Source organism: Mesocricetus auratus, unplaced genomic scaffold (assembly GCF_017639785.1).
Source record: "Mesocricetus auratus isolate SY011 unplaced genomic scaffold, BCM_Maur_2.0 Super-Scaffold_100013, whole genome shotgun sequence".
NCBI classification, from domain to species: Eukaryota; Metazoa; Chordata; class Mammalia; order Rodentia; family Cricetidae; genus Mesocricetus; species Mesocricetus auratus.
The window spans coordinates 72,533,915-72,560,186 of NW_024429196.1; the positions used below are offsets into that span (position 1 = coordinate 72,533,915).

Genomic DNA, 26,272 nt, shown 5'->3' on the forward strand with positions numbered 1-26,272 from the left:
GATGAACAACAAGTAAACCCTTCTTGATGTGGGCTGAATATCTTGGGATTACAGCTAGCAGCCCATGGTCACATGGCTCAGAGGGATTGCAGGAAAGCCTAGAATGTCCCTCTGATTGTGTGCCATGTGGAGGGTTGCTCAGTCATGAGAGTCCATGTGTTTCTGCTCCGTAGGAGTCTACTATACCCAGCCCATTCTCCAGCTGCTCAAAGCCCTGACTTAGAACCCAGTGTCCTGTACTTGGCTTCCCATCTCTAAGAGACACCTTCCCCAGTCAAAGGAATCTGCTCTGATGGTCTCCATGACAACCCTGGAAGGCCTGGTCTGAGCAGCTAACAGGCCTTGCCAGTAGGCAGTCCCATCCCATTAATTGGATAATGTATCTGAAAGGGCTCATCATTCCTGGCACCTAAATCAAAAGGTGAACTCACCAGACATGACTCACGCCAGCTTTTTAAGTAGGTGCAAGCGTTTTCATTCCTGGCCCCGGTAGCAATCCTGCTTATAAGGATGTATCATCCCCCATGCCTTCACTGATGCCCATAACAACTCCAAGATCTGCAATTCTATTTCTCTAAATGTGGAAGAAACCAAACCGAATCAGCTCGGAAAAGGTCTTACTTTCCCGGATGTTTGGTCTTCTGTCTTTGCACCCAACTGTCAGGAGCAGGAAAAGGAGTGGAAGGGTTGGGAAAGGGCAATTACACGGCACAGCACGGACATGAAGCCACTGTGTGTCTTTGATACACAGATGTTAGATACACAGACCATACACTCTCCCACACATGTGGTGCTAGAGACAAGAATGCATCTCTCATTAGGGGTCAATTGCATACCTGTGTGTGCCCAACTGTGCACACACAGAAGCTAGAAACCACTGGCCCATGTCTTCCTCTATGATCTCCACCTTGTTTTTTAGTTTTATTGTAATTTTCACACAGGGTCTCATTATGTAACCCCAGCTGCCCAGCAACTTGGTATGTAGATCAGGCTGGTCTTGAACTCACAGAGAAGATACGCCTGTCTCAGCCTTTTGAGTGTTGGGTCCTCCTTGGTTTTTGAGACAAGTTCTCTAATTTACCTGTAACTACACACACACACGCACACACACACACACACACGCATGCACGCACGCACGCACGCACACATGCACATGGTGAACACATGAGTTCTGAAAGACAGTAACTTTCTCTGCTATCCCCCAGACCCCAATTTCCCCAATTTTACAGTTAGAGGAGTAACCACCCTAGTATGTCCTATGTATAAGAATCAAAGTGCCAGGCCACAGCGGTGCCTCAGACACCCTTTACCACACTCCCTCCTGCCGAGCCACAGTCTACCTATATATCTACTTCCAACAAGGCCCAAAGCTCAGCAAGCCAAATCTAACGGGTTTCAAACTCCACAGTGCTTCCCTTGCTGCGGTCTTCAGATACAGTCTACCAGATGCATATCCCTCACCTGAAAACACAAATCCAACACATTCTCAAGTCAGAAACCTTGGATCTCATGCGCAAAAGCTTTCCAACCTTGGCTTTTGTGTGCTGAGGTTAGGGATGGTTGGACCTGTGCGTGGTTCAGAAAAAGTCACTTGTCTTATTTTAGAGGGAAGGATTGGAACTAAGATGAAATTAAATCTTTCTTCTTGATTCATTGTAAAACTAGAAAACATGTAAACGGTGTATGAATCAAAGAATTCAACCAAAAGATAGTGCATGGCTGCCCCTGACTTATCCCAGGTGATGGAGGGCTCTGGAGTGGTGGCATCTGGAGCAGTGGCCAACAGTCATTTCATAGCTCAGCCGCACATGGCTAGACCACTGGAAATCTAGAGAGAAGTCACCAAAGGGGATCTTAAAGGACAGCATGGGACGGACTTATGTCACTGCCCTCTTCTTCAGACTTGACACACATGTCCATCAAAGCCTCCTTCACCTCAGGGCTGGTGATGTACACATAACAGCAAGAGCCTCCGGTCCTGCCCAGTGCGGGCAGAGGAAGGCCTGCAGCTGAGGACTGGCCTGCTGCAGCCTGCCCAGCCCAGCCCTCCCCTCGCTCCCTCCCTTTCTTCAGTCTTTTGTTCTCTGAACATAAAAGCCTGACAAGTCTCAACTGATTTTCAAGAGGCATCCCTTACCCTACAAGTACAGACATCCTTTCTCCCTTGTAGCTGAGGAGACCTAGCTCTGTGTGACATAAAGTGGCCACCACTGGCTGTGTTATTACTCCATGGATTCTGGGCATCCTTGAATTGTTTCCTCATATGTGCAGAGACACTATTCTGTGGTCACTGAGACATTAACAGAGTAGCAACAGCTACCACAGCCACCATTCCCACTAGGACTTCGGGAAGGTGGTTCACGTGTATTTTCAATTTCAGTCCTTTGATCTACTTCGAGTGTGTTATTATCACCTGTTGCTGGTGGTTTCTTTTTCTAGCCTGGTCCCACAGCTGCTTTGGCCCCAAATGAACACACAGAGACTTATATTAATTATAATACTGTTGGGTTTCTTATTGGCTCACTCTGTCTTAATTATTAACCCATTTCTATTAATCTATATATCTCCACATGATCTTGGCTTACTGGAGAATGCCTGGACCTGTTACTCCTTTGGCAGTTTCATGGTGTCTCCTTCCAGTCTCTCTCTGCCTACCTTTCCCAGAATTCTCCTCATCTCCTAGTCCCACCTATCTTCCTGCCTCTATTGGTCAAACAGTGTTTTATTCACCAACCAATGAGAGAAAAACATATATGGAAGGACACCCCCCATCAATCACCATTACTGCATGTGTGAGTATACAGAGAGAGAGAGAGAGAGAGAGAGAGAGAGAGAGAGAGAGAGATCAGAGGACAAGTTTTAGGTGTCAATTCTCTCTTTCAGCCATGGGACCCAGGGATTGAACGCATGCCATAAGATCTCCCTGGTAAGAACCACTACCCTCTGAACTCTCTTGCTGGCACCCGTGTTTTAATCAGTCAAGAGCTGAGGGTGACAGTCCTGCCTTCATTTGAGGAGGTTGAAGCCTAGTGCAGACAAACACTTCACAGTGTGGTGGAACTAAATAAATGGCAGGGAGACAGTCCTCTGCCTCTGACCTGGGCAGAACCATCCTCCCAGGTGCCTGCTAACTGTCATAAGCAGAGCACCTGAGGGTCACGCCAACACTCAGCCAGACTGTGGCTACTACTGGGCGCTACCCTCCTCCATAAAGAAGGTTCTACTTCCTAGCTGGCATTGTGAGCAAAACCAAGGCACAGCTATGATCTCAGCAACTCAGGAGGCTGAGGCAGAAGGATTGTGAGTTCCAGGACATTGTAGGCCATAATATACCACAAAAATAACGTCATTGTCACCACCATCACCAAAATGTCAAGCAAAACCAAGAGAGCTTATGGCAGGAGAGGCAGGCAATGTGCTCTGTCAGCACAGAAGGGAATTTTTATAAGCGGTCTTTACAGAAATAACCACATCCAGTTTTCAAAGTACATCCTGCTAAAAATAATATTTGTTTATGAGATCAATCCGAATTAGAAGGAATATTGCTGCTCTCTGTCTCTCTGTCTGTGTGTGTGTGTGTGAGAGAGAGAGAGAGAGAGAGTGTGTGTTTGTGAGTGTGTGTGAGTGTGTGTGAGTGTGTGTGTGTGATGTGCAGGGCAGAGGTTGACACTGGGTGTCTTCCTCAGTTGCAGTTACCGTTTATTTAAACAGGGTCATTTTACATGTGTGCTGGGGACCTAAACTCAGATTTCCATGCTGTGTGATGAGCTCCATTACCAACTGAAGCATCTCTCCAGCCAGGGAAAGTTCCTTAATGAGCTGGAGTTTATCCGGAATGAAACCCTCACTGATCCCAGCTGTTTTCTCTTTCATGCCTAACCATATTACAAGGTCTTAAGGTCCATGCTGATGCACACACATCAGTAAACCTAGGTCCATGCAACCATGGTATCTCCTAGATAAACATCTCCACAAAACACAAGGACAACAGCCTCTCCACATCCAAAACCTTTATGAATTCCTGGGGGTCCAGTAAAAAAAATGAAAGAGGAAGCAATGCCCTGAGGAGTCAGACCCCAGAGCAATCAAGGTTCAAAGACTTTTTAGAAGCCAGCACTATCTTTTTGAAGCGGTGACAGAGATAAAGGATGCTGTGGGAACCCTTCAGTTTCCCAGCTCAGGCCAATGGTCCATCGTTAGGATCATGGCAGACACTCTGGGGAAGCTGGCCCTCCTGGGTGTTCTTCATTGTACCCCAGACTGAACCTCAGTTCCCTCCTCCCTTCCCTTACCGGCCCGGCCCTGCTTTCTCTCCTCCATCCGAGGGGCCTCACAGACACTGCCACAAGACAAACTGATTTTACAATGACTCGAAACACGCTGTTTCCAGAGCAGCCTGGTGGCTCGTGCCCTCAAACCCCATCACTTAGGGGACCAAGGCAACAGGATGGCTGTGAGGGAAGGCCAGCCTGAAGGAGTGAGGCCCTGACTCAAAAACAGGGACTGGGGGAGGTAACCCCACTACCAAAATTCTTGTACAAGCCATGGGGACCTGATTTGATCCCCATCAGCCACATAAAAAGCAAAAAGTGTGCAGGCAAGATCTCAGCAGTACCGGGTGGAAACGGGGATCCCTGGGGCTTGCTAACAAGGCAGGCTAGCCAAATTTATAAACTCCAAGCTTAGCAAGAGACATCATCTCAAAAAATAAGATGGGGAGCCACAGAGAAAAGACACCTGCTACCAAACTCCAGCCCTCATACGCACATGTGCATACAAATGTGAATGTTTGCATACACATGTGAACATGCATGCATGTATACACACAAATGCACAAAAATGTCTTAAACCAATCCGACAAACACATTATACTCATTAGACATGTATGACAATCAAGCTTGTTAATAAAGCTGGGTGTGGCCGGGCGGTGGTGGCGCACACCTTTAATCCCAGCACTTGGGAGGCAGAGGCAGGCGGATCTCTGTGAGTTCGAGGCTGGGCTGGACCGATAGCCTCCAAAACAATACGGAGAAACCCTGTCTCGTAAAACAATAAATAAATAAATAATAAAGCTGGGTGTGGTGGTGCACACCTTTAATCCCAGCACTCAGGAGGCAGAGGCAGGAGAATTTCTGTGAGTTCAAGGCCAGCCTGGTCTACATAGGGAGACCCAGGACAGCCAGGACAGAGGAATGGTTCTTGTGGGTCATGACCCCTTTGGAGGGTTGAAGGACCCTTTCATAGGGGTCACCTAAGACCATCATAAAACACATATGTTTACATCAAAATTTTTAACAGTAGCAAATTCCAGTTATGAAGTAGCAACAAAAGTAATTATACGGTTGCAGGGCATTAGGAAGGTTAAGAGCCACTGACACAGAGAGACTTTGTTTCAGAAAACCAAACAGAAAAAAAAATGTTAATCAAAGCTAAAATTAAACTTCTATAAAGGTAATGAGTGAATCCCATAGAGCTTTAATGACAAGCACACAATTCTGATATTTCAATTCAGTTTAAATCCTTCATTTAATACAAAATATTCACGCATATTGAGACACTAAGACACGGTTGTCATTATTTTGGAGACATGCAGCCCAGATGACCAGGAACTTGCTCTGGTAACTGATGATGATTACAGAAGTCCAGCACCACATCTGTTTGACACGGTGCTGGGCTTCCTGAGCCAGGGCGAGCATTCTACACCTAAGCCAGTCTCCCAGTTCTGCTGTGATTTTTGAATGAGGAAGTAGCAGGTGGCAATATGATTCTTTTTCTCTCTCTTTCTTTTTCTTTCTCCTGAGCAGACAGAGCGGAGGAGGTGGAAGTTGTTCTGGGCCTGTTTAAAATGTAACTATCTAGGAAGTCCAACGGAGCATGGCCCGTGTGGTGGTTCCTATCTGCTTCCTCATCTGGAAGAGAACAGCTGGCCAAGAAGATAGGCTAAGTGACGTATCACAATGACTGCACCTAGACTGCAAACAAGCACACACAGTGTCGTTTGGCCTATTGAATCCAGCTTGAAAACAGACGGTGGTTAGATTTGGCTAATCGATAACTTAACAAATGGTTTTCAGAGTCATCTGATTGTGGACTTTCCTCGTTCCTAGATTTGTAAGATGAGTCCTGGACTTGAAGCACCTTGGAAAGATGAGGCTACAGAGGAGGGGACAGTGGTCCCTTCCTCATAGTCTCAAGGTGTGACACATTCCACAATGGGTCTGAAATCAGTCCTGGGGAGTCCTGAGGAGCGGCGGGTCCCCCCTCACCCAGACTCAGCAGACTTGAGGCAGCATTGGTATCCAACATTGGTGATCTTAATCCCTAGGGATGGGAACAGCAAGATGAGGACCCTTCAAACAGTAGGCAAAGAAGGACCTGTCCAACCCTAGCATTGGGTCAAGGAAAAGTTGTTCTTTCATAGCTTTTCTTTTTAAAAATAGAAGAGGGGAGGTGTTGGGGAGATGGATTGCCTTGCAAACAGGAGGACCTGAGTTCAATCCCCAGGACCTACACTTAAAAAGATGGACATGGTAGTGTGTGGCTATAATCCCAACATGAAGGAGCCAGAATCAGGCTGACCTGGGGCTCCATGGCAATCAGCTGAGCCTAATTGGTTTTTAGGCCAATGAGAGACCCTTTGTCAAAAAATTGTGGACAGCACCTGAGGAACAACACCTGGGGTTGATCTGTTTTACACACACACTCACACACACATACATACACACACACTCACACACACACTCACACACTCACACACACTCACACACACACTCACACACACTCACACTCACACACATACACACACACTCACACACACACACTCACACACATACATACACACGCACTCACACACACACTCACACACATACATACACACACTCACACACATACATACACACACACACTCACACACTCACACACACTCACACACACACTCACACACACACACACTGTGCTGACTCTTCACAGTGGATGGACACTGCCTGATGCTAAGGGCACTTTCTAAGTCCTTACAATGGCAAGTCCTTACAATGCTTTGCAGAGCTATGAAGAAATAAACATTATGTCTTCTTAAAACAAAGCAACAGGAGGGCACAAAGACACACAGAACCTCTGCTCCAAGCACTTTCTCCTCTTCGCCAGTCAAGGACCGCCCCTGGGGTAGCGGATGGGTTCTGACTGTGGGTGTGTGCACTGTGAACCACCAAATGAATGAGGTGGGTTAAAGCTCATGTTGGAAACCCTTGCTGAGCACCACCAGCCAAAGCCCTTAGATCAGGACAAGGTGGGAGCCTGACCTAACCAGGAGAATGGATCCAACTGGGAGTTAAGCTCCAAGGGGACTACAAGCACCCAGCGTCATGCAGGACACTGACAGCCCAAGGAAAGGCTCTGAACTAAGAGATATTCTTTGCTCAAAGTACAGAGAGAGATTTGCAGCATAGCCATGATGAACAAATGTATAGGACTCAGAATGCACATCTTGCTGGGCATGGTGGTATGAGCCTTTAGTCCTAGCACTAGGAGGTAGAGGCAGGTGGATCACTGTGAGTTTGAGGCCAGCTATGCTATCCCATCCTGCCCCCCAAAAAAGAATGAATTTACATTATGGTGAAGAATGATAAAGTAATTGTTGGTACACTTCTAGGATATAATGACTGATACGGGGATGGGAGATGTCTCATAGTCAATCACACACACCAGAAGCGAGAGGGAGTATGCTAAATTAGATTAGATTTTACTACATTGAAACAATACAGAAATGTTGAGGGGGGCCGGAAGTTTGGCTGGATTTCCTTATATTCCATTCTGTTTTGTATTACAATGGCAAGGAGCTGTGGTTTTGTTTGTTTGCTTGCTTAGTTGGTCTTTACCTTTGATGTTTAGATTCTATAGAACCAAGTTTCCTGCTAAAGGGAAATACTTTGAAAAGGTTTGCCTGCCTTTATAAGCTATTTATGGTTGTCTTGGAAGAAGAATAGGGTTATGTTTTGTTTTGTTTGACCGAGAAATGAAAGGTTTTGTTGTTACTGATATTGTTTGATTTTTTTTAAGTGCAAAGAGAAATGGAGTCCCTGACACCACCTTCAGCAGTTGAGGTGGCTCTCTTCAGCATGACATGAGGCCACTGGGTGACTCTGAACAAATGTGTAAGAGCACAGGAAAGCACAGGTGTGAAGTGTGCGTGTGCACACACACACGTGCACACACACATGCGCGCACACACACATGCACACACACACAGGCACTCCGATAGAGGGACAACACACCTGGAATGAAATTGACAAGAGACTGAGCCAGTGTAGGGGTCAGGAATGATCTTCTCTCCTATTTTCTAGAATTTTGAAGATTCCTTTGTGGGAATAGAGCTTGCTTCCTGGGGCCTGGGGCCCCTCCCATCAAACATGCATGCCTCCTTGCTTACATATGTGCACACGCACCATCACACTAATGAACTTCTTCTCCAAGAGCATATAACACTGATGGGCAGACCGGAGGCAGGTGAGTTGGTCATCCACCTCCAGACCTTATCAGGTCTGACACTCCTCCTCCTCAGGTCATCTAAGGACCACACCCACTTAAACAGCAGCCCACACCCACCATAGCCAGCACACTGGGGCTAAAAGTCCATTCCTAGTTGACAGCCCTCCTGACCTGATCAGCGCCCCATCCCACACTTCTGCACTGGGGGTTTGGTTTCTCAGTGACTTGGGGGCACATGGACACCTGTCTCATGTTCTACCCATCACACTCCTCCCAGTTTGGAGCTATGGGCCCTTTGTGGACTCAGAACCAATTAGGAAACAAAGTCCACGTCAGCCCATTCTAATAGGAGGGGTGTTTTCACATCTTCAAATGGAAACAAAAGACCACTAGAAAGTCAGCCATAAGAGGAAAGAAAACCATCAGGCACATTCTCATTTTGTCTTGAACAGTGAGACTACATGTTTTGTTTGTTTGCGTTGTTTATGGCTTTTTTTTTTTGCTAGAAAAATGTCTTCTTCATGTAATTGTATTTACATGTAAAAAGGCTGGGTTTCAGTATCATTCATTTTGTCCCTAGTATCGAACTTAGTTGATCTAAGAGGTCAGATAAAGTGAACGGCTAGTGTCTTCTTCACCAGCGATGGCTGGTGTTCCTAACCCAGGGTCTGTGGGTTCTCTGAGAGTCTGTGGGTAGGGGATGCAAGGCAGGAAGTGTCCATGGGCAGGAATGGGGAGAGGAAGCCTTTGCTTCCATTAGGCCCAGGCTGCAGCTTACCACCTACTTCCGTGTGAATACAGCCACCCAAGGCAGGGCTGTGATCTCAGGGCTGCCAGCACAGGGATTCCAGCCTCACACGGAGGTTACCCCCGAGGGATCTATGTGTGCTGGGTTCTGTCCACACCCTGCGGTTTTCACAGACATCCAGAGCTAATTTCTGAAAAGTTGGTAGGCTCTGCATAACCCCAGTTTCCCCTGGCTCTAGACATTAAGTGTTAATGGGAGAATGGAAAGAGGGCTCAGTTTGTGAGGCACTTGCCATGCACACATGAGGACACACGTAAAGTCGGGCATAGTAGGGTGTATCCGACTCCATGTGTTCCTACTGTGAGCTGTAGAGACAGGAGAAGCCTCAGAATGGCATAGGCCAGTTATCCTGGAGCACACCAGGGAAAACAAGAGACCCTGCCTCAAGGCCGGTAGAAGGTAAAGATTACACCAAGGCTGTCTTCTGACGTTCAACATGTGCACTATGACATTCATACCTACAGACGTGTGTGTGTGTGTGTGTGTGTGTCTACATGCACATACACACAACCCTACCCTCATGGGGATATTCTCCTCACTTGTTTGTTTTTTCCTCTGAAGCCCAGGACACCCTCTGATCATCTTTTCGGGAGACTGACAATGAAGAGCAGGTGTCTGGGTGGGACCCCAAACATCTCCTGAGAGCCGAGGTCTTTGGGTTTCAACCCTTGTCCTGTCCCTTGATGCCTGGGACATACTGGCCCTCATCCTTGCTCCATGACATATGTTGGGGGAGCTAGCTATTGGATACAGGGTGTCGAAGGCATGGTGACCCAGTTGACGATACACTTGGTGGCTAAGGACACTGACATCAGCTATCCTTTCCTGCCCTTCAAGCTGAGCTTAGCTCCAGAGACAGGAAGGGTCCTTCATGTCAGGGGACAGACCCTGTAGAGTTCCCCAAGTGACAGTACTCAGTCAGAGAAGAAACCTCACTGGACATCCGGGAGTCAGCATCTGGGACAAAGAGATGCTCTGGAAAAGTAGGGACCCCAGCGAAGCCTGGAGTTTCCAACTGGGAAAGGGCAGGGCGCAGCCGGCCTGTGGCTGGCGGGTCACACTGAGCAGAACTTCTTTTACGCAACCATTTCTGTGGTGGCTCTCCTGCCTGGTATCTGGGACATCTGCCGGAAATCAGGCCCTGTCTGTGGGATCCGCAGCCATGTCAGCTGGCGAGCTGCTGCCGTTGACTGAAGCCACAGGCTTGGCCTGCATTTAGGTGGAGGGATAAAAAAGGCAGCCTGGCCAAGGCCATCAATCAGCTCTGGGGTTTCCATCCAAGGTGAATCTCATGCAAAAATAAAATCAAAACCCCCCAGCCTAAAATATCCTCAGAGGGAGGCGAGCACCAATGCTGCCTGTGGCAGGCAAGGCCCAAACCGCAGCGTCTGCTACTCCTAATTATAGGTGGCCCACGTCCATGTGTGTCCGGCGGGAGCTGTGATGCGCCCAGGTCTGCATAGCGACTAACTGCTGCCCTGGCCACCAGCCTCCCCACAGCCACAAGACCGAAACTCAGACTTCCCTGCAGCCCAACGGGCCTTCTGGCACACCTGGGTGCTCAGGCCTACCTTCCTCTTCGGGATTCATGGCAGACTTCAGTCAGTGCCCTGGCTCCTCTCTGGGGACACCCACGTATGACCCGAAAGAACAGATCTTCATCTTAGTTCTCATCACTGATACTTTCCAGATTTTTTCACTAATATCTGGGGGAAATAGGGTATTGGATGTGTAGCCAGCTGATACAGACCAGTATGTCTGCATCGTGCAGAAAAGTTCTTACTTTCTAGTCTTCATCTTGCCCCGTGCCCTCATGCCCGTGGGCAAGGGTCGTAGGTCTGCAGAACGAGGGTGGCAGAGCATAGTTTCCTGTAAGCCTTTTATTTTAGTCCCATCAAGTTTATTTTAATCAAAAACTGCCACCATCAAAATCCCTTTGGAGCGAGGAGAAAGTTCCATTAGTATTGTGCAGACAGAGATGGGTGGACGGGAACCACTGATCAGGTCCACTGACCAGCTAGCTTGCTTACTTGATGAGTCCAGGCCAGTGAGAAACTTGCCACAAAAAGAGCAAAACATGCATAGTACTCAGGGGAGAATACCTGAGGATGTTCTCTTGCCTACACACACACACACACACACACAGCACATAATACATGCACTAATGCACGCACACATGCACACAGCACACCTTTCAGATTATAGCTTTTATCACATTTTCAGAGGAGAGGTGAGTGTGTTGTTTCCTTATAGACTGAGTTTGCTCCTACACTAAAGCGTCACACACACCATCCATTTAAAGTTTGCAGTATCCCAAGCCCATTGCTTGTACCCTCATTATGCAGACAGGGAAAGTGAGATACTCAGATCTTAAATAAATGCACGCAGTAAAAAGAAACAGTTTAAGTTTTGTACCAGGTCCCCATCCAGAGGCTGAGGTGGCAACTAGGGTTTGTACGGGTGTCAATTACATAAAAGCAGAATGTAAGAAATCAAATGTTGGAAGAGAAAATACAGTCATCGTTTAAAGACAGTTCTACACCCAGAAAATCCAGGGTAATTCCTGACAAATCATTGTACCCCTCCATTCAATCTTTTTACCAAATGAATGATCTGCAAACAAAAGAGAACTCTCCACACAACAATAATTCTCTCCACACGACAACAATCAATTACAAGCTATGATGCGCAAAGCCCCCATCACAGCAAGGCCAGGCTACACCAACCAACAAGGACTGTGCAGAGAAAAAGCTATAAGGAACCCTAATTCACAGAGACACAACGTATCTTCATGGGCTGCGAGATGTGTTAGGAAGTACAACGTTTCTGGTCTTAGCGTGAAAAGCTGAGTTTGGAGCCCCAGACCCCATGTAAAAGTTGGATGTTGCTGAGTGAGCCTGAAATCCTAGGACCTGCAGGGAAGTGGGGGTGTCGAAACAGGTGGAGATCCAGGGCTTACAAGTTCCAGGCTCAGTGGAAGACTCTGTACCCCAAAATAAGGTGCAGAAGTGACTGGGGAAGACAGGTTGCCATCAACCTCTGATGTCAGCAGGCATGGGTGAGCATGCCTGCCCACCGTCATAGACACCCATTCTCTCTGAATTATGTCTAGAAATCCTGTGGGAGGCCAAAGTCTCAAAATGATGTTTTCCGTAAGACTTTAGTTCAAACAATGATTATATTTTATTCATTTATTGTGCATGCATACATGTGCTGGGGATGCACGTGTACCATACACGTGTGAAGGTCAGAGGACAGCCTGAGAGAATCAGTTCTCTGCCCCCACCAAGTCCCCAGTGACCCAACTCAGGCCTCCAGACTTGGCGGCCATCTTGTCAGACCACCCTCATATATATAAATGTTGGATTTCACTGAGTGCCTAGCTGTCTGGCTCCTAGATTGAACACTTTATTATATTCATTTTTTTTACAAACTACTCATTTATCTGTCTCTTTCTGTGCTGATTAGTGCAGACAAAAGTTAAAATGTCGGCACACTTTACCAAAGTCCCATTAGCTAGGGCCATACCTCCTTTTAAAGGAAATCTTACATACAGTTAGTTGCACAAATATTAAGTTGAACACCCGCATGTCTTGACTGCCAATGCAGTAGAAATGATCTGTTCGTTTTGTTTTACCCTAAGTTTATGGCAAAGAATCTTAAAGGTTCATGGGGTTTTGTCTGACTCCCTTTAATCACCACATTTATGTTAAGATAGAGCCAAGTGTCTGTGTGTATTTGTAGCTTAATCCCTTTGTAAATCCCCATACAGCATCATTTTGGTCCATTTTTGTTGATGTATAAAATGTCCAAGGATGAGCATGTTAAAAAGAAAATGGGTTTATTTAACTTAGAGTTTTGAAACCTGGAAGACCAGGATATGGAGAGCACACACTGTTTGGCTTTAGTGAGAGCCATCTAGTTGTGTGACAGCGTGACATAAAACATCAAACAATGCAAGCTCACGCATGGGCAGGGCTTGGTGAGTGTGAAGGAATTAGCAAGAGGCTAGGGAGAGACTAGACTGATTCCTGTGAAACAACCAGCTCTCTCAGGAGCTAATCTGTTCCTGGAAGAATCACCTTATCCTTCTTGAGAGAAGGTGTCCCTGTGCCCCCCCATCTCTGGCTGAGCACCTCAGGACCATCACACTGGATCTTTTGAGGATATACCAATTGCATCTGCCAGACAAATCATGTGATGCCTGGGTGAGCATCGGGTACTAGCAGCTACGTGGTATGTTGCATGGAAACACAGCCAACTGGGATGGTGAGTGGAACTCGTGAGACTTGGTGTGCAAACAGATCTCACAAGTCCTAGGAGCCAAAACTGCAGGGCTCAAAAAGTCCCTGCCCAAGGTTAGACAAGCAATAAACACGTGCAGGCGATCTGGGGATGTCCATCATGAGCATCACTCTCGCCGGCTGGGCATCTTAGTGATCCAGATGCCTGTAAGTCATACATGCTCCTACAAGTATCCAGTAAACTCACAGACTCACCAAATTGAACTTCGGAGAACTGCTGATTTGATCTGGTTGGTTCCCTATCTGGGGAGAGTAGACGTTTTGCAAGCCTCACCAGGAAAAGTCATATAGTAGGTACCTACTCATGTGTTTCTACTCATGTGTTTCTAACCCAATCCAGTGTTATTACCAGAAGCTTCAGGGAATGTCCCAATAAAATATTACCATCTCATATATTAATTATCATGTAACATATCATTAAAACATGCAATATAATTATAGTATATTAATTTGACATATTTTTAATTCTCATTTGAAATTATATACAAGTGTTTACTAAATCAGTAGTTTCAGCCATGTGTGTGTATGTGTGTATGTGTGTATGTATGTGTGTGTGTGTGGTATGTTTGCATATGTGTATGCATGTGCTAGGGTAGACTTCAGGGAGGTTCTGTCTTTTCACTATATATTACCTTATATATTGAAGGCAGAGCTCACTGATTTGTCCTGTCTGAGTGAACTGCCTACTTGCCACAGGGATCCCTTGTCTCTGCTTCCCAAGTGCTGCGATTATACACAGGCCTACCTAGCTCTTACGTAGGGGCTAAGGATCTGAACTCTGATCTTCACACTTGCGCAACAAGCCCTTTAGCCGTAAATCTGCCTCCCTAGTCTGTGCTGCTGTGATTTATTATTCTCTGCATGCTAACAAAAATGTTTCGAGTTCAACTTTCAGTCTCAGCTCCCAGGACACAACCCCTGCTACCAAAGGAAATACTTTCCCCCTTGGACTTTATAATCACCCCCCTTACCCAAAAAAGGCTCCAATAATGTGCTCTGATCTGCGGGTCCACTTGCAGGTCAGGTCTTCTGCTTGCTTTGTCCCAACCACAGAACAGCTAACACACAGAGATGTGGTGCCACATGGCCTGGTCTGGCAGTTTCCCCCTCTTGCCTCCTGGAAGCCAAGAACCAGGAATTAAGAATCATTATGCCATATTACCATCCACAGAGCAACCCTGGAACATGAGGACACCACATACAAAGTGAACATGTTGGACCAGGAGCATGGATCAGTTGGAAAAGTGTTTGCTATAGAAATACAAGGACCTAAATTCAGATCCCCAGCACCTACATAAAAAAATCTGGGTGTGGCTGGGCAGTAGTGGCACATGCCTTTAATCCCAGTACTTGGGAGGCAGAGGCAGATGGATCTCTATGAGTTCAAGGTCAGCCTGGTCTACAGAGTGAGTGCCAAGATAGGTTCCAAAGCTACACAGAGAAACTTTTTCTTGAAAAAACAAAAATAAATAAAAAATAATAAATAAATGAATGAATTAATAAATCTGGATTACTAGTGCATTTCTGTAACTCAGTATTGGGAAGACAGAGACAGGAGAATCCCCCAGGACTCGCTGGCCAGCCTCTGTGAGCTCCAGTGTCAGTGGAGTTCAAAAATAGAGAGTGGTGGGAAAAGATACCTGATGTCACCCTCTGGCTTACACACAGGCAAAGGTATACACACACACACAGAGAGAGAGAGAGAGAGAGAGAGAGAGAGAGAGAGAGAGAGAGAGAGAGAGAGAGAGAGAGAGAGAGAGAGAGAGAGAGAGAGAGAGAGAGAGAGAGAAGAAACATGTTAGACCAGCCCAGCGGAGCCCTTTCCAGATTGGGACACTCAAATGCATGCGATTAAGCCATTGCATGCAGAGATACTTATTATAACGCTGCAGCAGCTGAAGCAGGCTCCAGTGTGTACCCCAGATTTCACCAATCCCAAACTTCTCAATGGGTGCTGTTTGATAAGCTTTGTGTTTGTCTCCTAAGGAGAAAGTGAACTGAGCACCAGCGTCCATCTCTGCAAGTGCCTCGTACTCCTGCCGCAAGCCTTCCCCACCGTGGAGGGTTGTACCCCCAAACTGTGAGCTGAAACAGCCCTCCCTCCACCCCTCCCTCCACCCTCCCTCCACCCTCCCTCCACCTCTCCCTCTACCCCTCCCTCTACCCCTCCCTCTACTCCTCCCTCTACCCCTCCCTCCATCCCTCTCTCCACCCCTCCCTCCACCCTCCCTCCACCTCTCCCTCCACCCCTCCCTCTACCCCTCCCTCTACTCCTCCCTCCACCCCTCCCTCCATCCCTCTCTCCACCCCTCCCTCCACCTCTCCCTCCACCCCTCCCTCCACCCCTCCCTCCATCCCTCTCTCCACCCCTCCCTCCCTATCTCCCTCCCTACCTCCTTCCCTCCCTCCATCCCTCCCTCCCCTGTCCAGTTGCTTTTGTCACGTATTTTGTGACATCGATGGGAGATTTAATATAACGCCTTCAACACTTTCCCCAAACCGCGCCTCTAAGGCCCCTTGCTCAGATTCTAGCAGCAAGCTCCTCTCTGTCTGCTTTGTGCTCATACAGGCATCCTTAGTCTCTGCTTTGTGCTCATGCAGGCATCCTTAGTCTCCAGACCAGACAACTTCCTAGCTAGTTTGGTTCTCTCAGAAACAGTTCAGACCGTCTTTGTCACACCAGCCACCAGGCGGAGTCCTTTCTAACCCATCAAGCCACACAAAGCATACCACTAAATGCAGACTGGGTGGCAGAGATGCCCTGAGTTCAATACCTGGGACCCACACGGTGGAGAGAGAAAACTGACTCCCACAGGTCCTCCACTGACCTACACACACACACACACACACACACACACACACACACACACACACACTGAATAAATGTGTTATACACACATTGAATTAATGCGATAAAATAAATCAATAAATTCAGAGTGTCTTAGTCTAGGTTCCTCCTATCCTGATACCATCTCCTAAGAGCTCAGCTCCAGGTCACACATTTGGTGTCAATTGTATCACACCTCCTTGTGGGTCACAACTTGTGCCTCATCTTTAGGACTCTCGAGGCTTCCAATATGTACAGTTTATAGGCTCTGAGAAGGCTTACCCATGTGAGCAGTCTCAGGAGAGGCCACCAGAATCACCAGGCAAAGGGAGTTTCCTGCAGGGAGGGGACGGTGATGGTTCCACTGTGTACAGAGTCCCCAAGAGGACACCTCTCTTCGATGGTTAGCTAAGAGAACTCACTGGGGGCTCAGTAAACAGCTATGCCCACTGCTGTTACTGTCTCAGGAGGGTACAAAATGAATAAAGGAGAAAGGTAGTGGAACAACACCTGGGAGAATCCAGGCGACACCCTCCAGGGTCCTTCCTAGTGCAGTCACACAGGGTGCACTTAATTTCCCCAGTGTCAAGTTGGAATAGCTTGTGTAGCATCTCACCTACTGGGGGGACAGCGGCTTCAATACCAGCATCCGCACTGAGAGCCACCCATACAGACTCCCCTTGACATAGTGCCCAGTGTTGTAAAATAGGCTGCTCTGAGCAGAGTAGCTGTCCTTCACGCATCAGCTGTGCCTGCTTGCAAAACACCGTCTCCAGTGGACCTGGAACTGCTAACATTCCCTCAGAGCAGGAGGGGTGGGGAGGACCACTGGAACTCACCGAGGCTCCAGCCTCTGCCCCCACACACTGGAATACATTTCTGCCCTAATTGCGCACGGCCTCACCCTCTCCAGGAGGTCGTAGAGCTTATAGTCTGGGGAAGGATAACTGAAGGCTCTCCGTCTCTGTGTCTGTGGGGTGAAGATTTTCCAGTGTGGCTGCTTGGAGTACCCCATGCTCCCAACAGTAACCCCTCAGCCAATAACTCTGTAATCAAGCCCAATAAATCCATTTGCCCCTCTCCCTGCAGGTGGAATTGTACTTTGGTTTGTCTTGGGACCTTGTGAAGAGGGGGGTAGATGTTGTTTACATCTCCCCAGGGAAGGAATGCTTGAAACCCATGGTGAAGGAAACCTGGTATTGACATTAAGCAATTTGCTTGCCCAGACAGGTCAGACAGTGTGAATCCAAGGCCCCTAGCAGTCAATCAAGAGCCAGCCTTGAGAAGGACGAATCTCTGCCCTGCTCTCTCCTTCCTGAAGGTGCCATGGGATTCGGAGCTCTGGTCCCCAGCTTCTTTGTATCTGCTCCCTTGTTCCTGTTCCAATCCTCACCCACACCACAATCCAGTGTGCTTAGGAATTCTATTTGCATTATAATTCAGCCATTGCAGAATAAGATGTCAGGTTTGACTCATCAGTACAGTTAAGGGCTGCCTCTGGCATTTGGAAGGAATAAAAGAGAGATGTTGGTTGTCCCACAAGAGAATAAACTATGCACCATCTCACATGACTTTTGGATGCCCACCTGAGTTTTCATATGAAGAGAGAAACCTGTCCATTATCTGAGCCGACAATCTGACATTTCATGTGTAAATACAGGGTCTAAGAATCTAACTACGATGGAAGATAAGAGGAAACTCGTCTCTATTTGGCTTGGAACAGTACCAAGGATGGTTCATCACTTCAGAAAATCACATTCCTGATGACAAAAACCATTTAGTACTTGAGTCACCAAAATACCCACCTGTACCAGCTGCCTGCATCTGTGGCTGTGTCTAAGCTCTCTCTCTCTCTCTCTCTCTCTCTCTCTCTCTCTCTCCTGTGTATATGTGTGTGTGCATGCACACCTATGTGTGTATGCATTTCAAATACAGATACAAAGGTTTTCAGTTTTATTTTTGCATTTCTTTTTCTGGAGGAGGGGTGGTGCCCACATGGCATGCATGCGGATGCAGAGAACTTACAGGTATAGCTTCTTCCCCTCCACCATGTGGCTCTCAAGGATCAAACTCAGGCCATCAGGCTTGGTTGCAGGTGCCTCTATCCATTGAACCATTTCACCAGTCCAAGCTTTTCATCTGAATATGTTGACATTCTTTACTTAGTTTCAAATTCACACTTAATTATTTTAAGTAGGTAAATTATTGACATATGTATCTCTGGCCACTTCACCCATAAGTGAGTGTTGGATACATGGGATGGACACATGCACTGCCAAGTCTCAGGTGCAAGCAAAAGTTCTGGCTGTATAAATACAGACCCAGGCTGGGAAGACCATGCAGCCAGAACAGTGTTTGTCATGCAAGCATGAGGACCCCACATATGTACACATACATGAGTATGTGCATAGCACACACACACACACTCACACACACACACACACACACACACACACCAGATCTAAACGTTAAGCACAAAGAGGAATAGCACCAGGGGATCAAACCTTCAAGAATCTACATTCCACAGAGATCTTGCTTGGAAAACAATACAATATAGTACAGTACAATACAATACAATATAGCACAGTAGAATACCATATAGTACAATATAATACAACATAATACAGTACAGTACAGTATAATAAAAGATAATAGCATAATACAAATAGTACAGCACATACAGTACAATACAAACCAGTTATCCAGTGCCTTAAAGTACAGTGGGTTCTACAATGCTGAATCAGCCGGTCTTGCATTTCAAGAAGTGACCCTTTGATTACACCACTGTGTCTCTGCCACCGTTCTCCAAACCAAGCCATTCCCCAAACAGCACCTGCTTGTCAAGGGACATCATGCAAGGAGATTAGGTCTATTTTATTAAGTCGGTAACTTGCTTTGTAATAAATTAATCACTAAATTGTTTATGTGTTGTGTATCCTCCCAATAAACATACATATTTTCCCTTAAATCCTGTTGTTTCTATTACGAAAAAGCCTGCACCACAGTGATGTTCAAAGACACAATTCTACACTGTAGGAGAACAACTACAGATTGGGATTATGGTTTTGTTGTTGTTGTTGTTAATACTTTCCTCCTATTTCTTGATTTTATCACCAGGTATGTAACATGCCACATATATGAACATACATGTATCTAGACTGGTGGTATGTTTATAGCTGTCATCACAGGATGGTGAAGGGGGCATGAACAGACAAGCTCTCAGAGGAAAAAGCAGGAAGAAAGGCTTGGACCCCTTGCACAGTGCTTTCTTGAGCTTTCACTCACAACGTGGACTCCTTGGCTATGACACAAGAGGCCCCTTTTCATTATTGGCCACTGTCTAACAAAAGCCCCAAGCTCAGCGGCTTGAAATAATCCCCTGTTATCACTTCTCTTACTTCCTGTTGGGCAGGAAGCTGAACAAGCAGCAAGTGATTTATCTCTACCCCATGGTGTCTGGGGTCCCCTCTGGGAAATATGCAAAGTGGAAGCTGAGACCACCTGATGGCCAGGGCTGTTGGCCTGTGGAGGCTCTTGCTGTCTTTTGGCTCAAACACCCATGTGTCTTCTCTTCTTGGAGCCTGAATTCCTGAAAACAAGGTGTCTGACACCCAAGATGAGAGCCCAAGAAAGCTAGGCAGAAGCCATGCTGTTAGAGTTAGTCTCCCAAGTGTCTGGCCGCCATCTTCCCCACACCCTATTGTCCAAGGCAGTGACAGAGATCAATGGCGCAAGGAGGGGGTGCCATGCTTACTAGTGGAGTGGTCTCCACACTGGACAAGAGACTGCATGTGTCAGGTGGATCACCCCTCTTCAGGAATGCTGTCTCTTCAGTTTCAACTTTTCCCAGTCTCCAAGCATTCGGGTAGAGGGCTGGTCAGAAAATGAAAAAGGAAAACAAACTCTACTATAAACTGAAGAGAAAGGGGGGGGACAGTGTTTGTGCTGAGAGCCTCAGAAGTCAAGCAACAGCAGAAATGAATATTCACCAACTGTTGAAACAAAATCTCTCCAAATAAGGAATGTGCACCTTTTATAATGATTACATGTATGTGTGTGTGCGTTTGTGTGTGTGTGTGTGTGTGTGTGTGTGTGTGTGTACATGCCTTTTTAGTGGCCAGATAATGTCAAATGTCATTGGATCCTGGGGAACTGGAGTTGCAGGCAGCTGTGAGATGCTGCTATAGGTGCTGGGTACCACACTTGGCTCCTCTGAAAGAGCAGCAAGTTCTCTCAGCTGCTAATCCACCTCCAGCAGGGAGGGGGGAAGTTCATAACGGAAAAAAAAGGTCTCAGCAATGCCTGAAAGAGTCCCCCTCATGTCCCCATCTCAAAAGGGGCCTTGCAGGACTGAGCTGTTCGGTAGTACTCAGTTCTCCTGTGCTGGGGAAGTAGTTGAAATTGCCATCATAGGAAGAAAATTGAAACATCAGTGGAATCAAAAGTGTTCTCTCTCATTCTCTCTCTCTCTCTCTCTCTCTCTCTCTCTCTCTCTCTCTCTCTCTCTCTCTCTCTCTCTCTCTCTCTCTCTGGGTTATGAGGTACAAGGAGTGGGGAAAGAAGAATAAAAATTAGAGGAAACACAACTTCTCAGCTTCCCGCAGGCAGTGTGAATGATTTCCCACATACCGGACGGACTGACTAATCCATTCCCTCCCATCCCATGATTCTTCCCCTGTAAAGTGGCCGTAATGCCCTGGACAACCCTGCCCGTGCCATACGCAGCACCCAGGAGCCAAACCCAGGAGCAGGGGTTTCATAGCCCCTGCAATCTTCTCACTAGAGATATGGAACCTGACTGCCCCTCTCTACCCAAGGAAGCAGGGCCATTGGAGACATGTTACCATGAAGAACAGGCCAGTGGGGCGGGCATCCTTTGAAGTTTGTGATCTCCTTCATCGCGTGAGTCTCACCTGCCCAGCACTTTTAGCTCATGTTTTTACAAAACAATTGAATGATATGACCCCAAAGTTCTAGAATCTCTAGTTTATTTACAAACAAACTGAGAAAAAGTTGTGGGGGGGTGGGGAGGTGGAAATGTGACTTTGATTTGGGAGTGGGGAGGTGGCATCTATGGAGTACTGCAAAGTGTCACAGCATCTGTCATAGGCCGAATCGCCAATGCACACATTTCACTTCTATTCACCTTTCCTGAGTGATGGAGCACAGGCCCGGAAAAGTCCCAGCTGGCCCAGATCTGGGCCCACCAGCAAGTCTTGACACGTGCACGTGCCGCTCGGAAGGATCCTGAGTTTTCCACGCTGGAGGTTCACCGTGACACTAAGAACAACCACATTCTCAGATGCTTTGAACTAAACAAAGCTCCATCGTCCAAACAGCTGGGTTCCTGTTTATGATGGCAGGGATGCTGCAGAAGCTCCCTTCGAGCCGTTTGCATTGAAACAGCATCGCTGGAAAATGGTCCACGTAATTGAATCTTCAGTGGCTGGGAACAAGACGTGACATTTCACCTGCAGGGCACAGGCAGAGTCAACACATCTAATCCTTATTCCGCTCTCACTGTTCCCTGCCCTGCTGTTTGAATGTGTCTTATGAAAACACAGCATTAAAATAGCCAGAAAGTCCCCGAGGGACCAGAGAGAAACAATAACATGTCATTTATAAGCAGCTTCATGGCCGGTTTGCTTTTCTTGAGACGTTGCTGTTTTTATTTCCCATCATCTGTCCCCTGCATTTAGGTGTTTAGTTTCCCAGGCTCCCTCTCTGAATTTTAGGGGAAGGCTCCCACTTAGAAGGTCCCCGCGTGTGTGTGTAATGTGGGGAGATCCCAGGAGAGGTGGCTGCCATCCTGTCACCTTGAATAAGAGCCTGCCACTGAAAGCCATGGGGAGTCTCACACCTTTTCCACTTTCTAGAAACCAGTGCTTACACAGCCACCCAAATGCGTCCCAGTTGGACAGGAATACAAATGTCTCTTCTAAGGGTGCTAAGAGCAGTTTTCACGACCTCATTAGCATACCGCTAGTGGTGTTTTCTGAGGTATATGTCTCAGTACTGTATTTAGAGTCCATGCTTCCAGAAGAGGGGTCAATCTGCATCTCTATTTCCAGAGAATAGTCATTTTCCTTCTTCAAGTAACAGTTTTTGAGGAATTTTTTTCCTTAACTCTATGAGGGAAGGTTGGAATTCTCATGGGAAATCAGAAGAGAGAGAAAAGGAAAAAAATGTAGACTTCAGAAGCTTATTACACTTACTTTGGGCTCATGTGTGCACGTATGGTAAGCCCGCCACAGAAATGCCTGTGGAGGTCAAAGGACAACTTGGGGAGTCAGTTCTCATCCGGGTCTCACTTGCCCAGTACTTTCAACTCATGTTTTTGCAAAATCATTGAATGAAATGGCCCCAGAGCTTCAGAAGGTTCTAGTGTGTTTCTCGCAAACTGAGAACAAGTCGGGGAGAGGAGGGGGAACTGGCATTTATCACTCACTGCAGTGTCAGGGCATCAATGGCAGACGGCTGGCTGCTAACCTGCAGCCCCACCCAGGGGCAACTTGGGAAAACAAAGTGGGCTCATCTTCACAGAGTGTGGGCTGACGGTGCCTGTGACATGATGCTATCCGCCCTTAATGACTTCCAGCGTGTTGTCTCAGCTCTCTGCCGGTACGAGTCACCGCTTCTCTTAGACCTAACACATCCTAATTAAGCGCATCCAGAGGGTGACCTCAGGAGGAAGCGCGTTGCATAAGGAACGCATCCACCCCCCACTCTTGCACAACAGGCTTTAAAACAGAGCTCACAAGAAACGAATCAGGCAGCTCTCATGCCGCGCTCGCTCAGGAACTCAGTCCTGACCATGGTAGAGCCGCGGTGGGGCAAAGGGCCCGCCCCAGCTTCCAAGTCAGGAGGGACATGACTCTGTAATCAAACCACCTTTGAGAGGAGTCTTCCTGTAAAACGCTAAGACTGTGAGGCAATCATGCCTTTCAATTCATTAAATAAAAGCACAGTGTGACGTTCTTAACACATCCTTATCTTTTACAGAATCATATAAGGGCCAGAGGGATGGCTCAGCAGCTAAAGGTTACTGCTGCCAAACCTTGTAATCTGAGTTCAATTCCAGGTTCCACATGGAAGGAAAGAACAAACTATTACAAATTGTCCTCTGACCTGCACACATGTGCCAGGGTATATGTACATACACACAAATCATTTAAAAACATACATAGGCTTGCAGATTACAAATGACTGTTGTAAATATATGTCAGTTTTTGGAACATAGGATTTGGGTATGCCACAGTCAGGAGTCAGCTCAGAAAGCCAAAATACTTTCAGTGACTTGACTGGGGGGAAAAAAGGCTTAGTATTTAGAATTAAGTGTTTTAAAAAGCCATTGAAGGAACAGGCTCTAGGCTGTGATTCTTGGAATGGTTTGCGGAACAATAAGGATTATGGGCTGTGAGGTCACTCTGGGAGCCAGGCCAAGCTGAGTTCTACTAATACCCCAACACATGGGGCAGTGACTCTGCTTGACACTCAGAACTCAGAGGGGGGACCTGGAAAAGTCCTGGAAGAAGGCATGGTCCTCCTGACCTAGCAACGAAGGAGAAGACACAGGAGGAGGCCAGGCCTCCATCCCTGCCTGCCAGCAAAGCCATTCTGTGAAGGACCAGAGGGTGACATAGTTTTGTCTTTCGGATTCCACAGTCTCTGACAACTGCTAAACTCCATCATTGCAGAACCTCTCTATTGTGTGGCTACTTTCCTCTGACTGAAATATTTTGTGTTAGAGATGAGGGAAGCCCACTAGGACTAAGAACACAAATCACACAAGCTTCAGGAAGTTTTGGAAACTTAGGAGGATTGCATGGCCATGGCCAAGGTTGTGTGAACGTAACAGTAGCTGCTCTCCAACTGGCCAAGCTGCCTGCAGCTCACGCAGGACTCTGGGGATGCAGGTTTCATGTTGCCACCCATACTGGGGAGGGATTTTCAATGATGCAGGTGTCTTTGAGTCACCAATGTCCCTGTAGGTAACCCATCAGGCATACCCCTGCAGCAGGTAACTCCCGGGAGCTCCTGGTTCGCTAGGCTGCACATCATTGCTCTGCCATATCGGTTTGCTCACATCTCCCCAGGAAAAGTCACACAGCAGCATCAGCATCGTGTTGCACAACAAAGGACATGGGAGATATTACTGTGGAGCAGGTTCCTTACCATTCAAACTCAATGGGAGTCATAGCTGCCCACATCCGTATCACTGAGCTGCTTATTTGACCTCTGGAAAAGCAAAACTGATAAGAACCAAATTACACACACACACACACACACACACACACACACACACACACACAGAGAGAGAGACAGAGACAGAGACAGAGACAGAGACAGAGAGAAAGAGAGAGAGAGAGAGAGAGAGAGAGAGAGAGAGAGAGAGAGAGAGAGAGAGAGAGAGAGAGAGAGTGTGTGTGTTCCTCTGGTCTAACCCTTACAGAAAGGCAAATTGAGGTATATTAGGCCAGCAGCATGAGCCTGTCATCCACCTTACAAGGAAAAACATGAACAATCTGCCCATGTTCTGCTTCCGTGTTCTTCAGCCCCTTTCCAGTTATAAAAGCTGCCTCCTCAGCTCTGCCTATTGGCAAACTCTGCTCTATTTCATGGCATGAAGTGCTGCCAAATTCTGCAATGGAAAACTAAATTAATTAAGGCCTGTAAATAGGTCATCATAATTCTGTCGTTTAGTAGAACTAAAGAAGGGCTCCTGTTTGTAGATGCAAACAGACATCCAGACCTGGTCCCTCGCGCTGTCAGCCAGCCCTTGATACATAACAGCAGCTGACCCTCCCCCAGAGCCCTAGCTGCAGAGAGTCTAGGACAGGGGTTTCTATCCAGTACTGGAGACTGTGCAAGGGGAATGTGTTCTTGCCCATGGCAACGCGTGCTTCTACTGTTTCCTGTTCACGTCAGCACAGAAAACCTATCAGGCAGAAAGAATGGTGTGTGACAGGGGACAGGGGTTTGCTCCAGCTCAAAGACCACCTCTAGAAGAATAGCTGTGGTTATAAAGATGATTCGTGGACTGTCATTCCCTAATGACCATCTGTCCTCCACAAGGAGGCGGGGGAGAGTCCCCACACCTGCACCTTTCGGGCTTTTGAAGGAGGCACATGCATTCCCGATCCACCCAAAATGTTCTCCATGCCACAGGGATGGCGGCTCACGGTCTTCCCATTTGGCCAGTTCCCTAGGAAATCACCTGGAGTGAGTATTTCAGCTCAGCTGTGTATTCGGGAGCCAGGGAGGTAAGCACATTCTGACGCCAATGGGCCTATTATGAAATGGAACCGGGTCAAAAGTCCACCTATGGGGCTGGAGGGATGGCTCAGAGTTAAAAGCACCGGCTACTCTTCCTGAGGACCCAGATTCGAGTGCCAGCACCCACACGGTGACTCACAACTGTCTGTGACTAGAGTTGACAGGGACCTGACGCTTTCTCTGGCTCCAACGGGCACTGCATGCAACATTCAGGTGCAACACCTATACATACAATTTTTTAAATCAATTTATCCCAGCCCTCCCAACCCAGAGTCCTGTGTGACTGGCCCTCACACACAGCCATCTGGTCAAAGACCTTGGTCGTCTTTTGAAGGTAGGAGAAAGACACTTGGAAGGTTCTTCTTGTAGCTTCTCAAGGCCCAAGCCTGAGGTGATTGCACTACTTCTTCACTCAGGAACTTTCCACAGTGGCCACTCATGTGCACCTTCGGGGCACCAACTCAGCGGTGGCACTTTCACAGCTCAGATGGGCTGTCCATCAATCCCCACCATGACCCAACCCAGAGACCAGGAGACCTGGCAGGGCAGATCAAACTTGGGATGCTAGCTGGG

The 26,272-nt window shown here is 47.3% G+C and overlaps 1 long non-coding RNA gene across 1 annotated transcript; it reads right to left on the minus strand.

The window, feature by feature from the left end:
- Window positions 1-19,082: 19,082 nt before the first annotated feature.
- On the minus strand, window positions 19,083-21,351 carry LOC121143718. Its single transcript, XR_005881050.1, has 3 exons — window positions 21,268-21,351; window positions 20,178-20,296; window positions 19,083-19,256 (listed from the first exon to the last, which is right to left on the minus strand). It is a non-coding gene; the product is annotated as an uncharacterized LOC121143718 (long non-coding RNA).
- Between the last annotated feature and the right edge of the window lie 4,921 nt (window positions 21,352-26,272).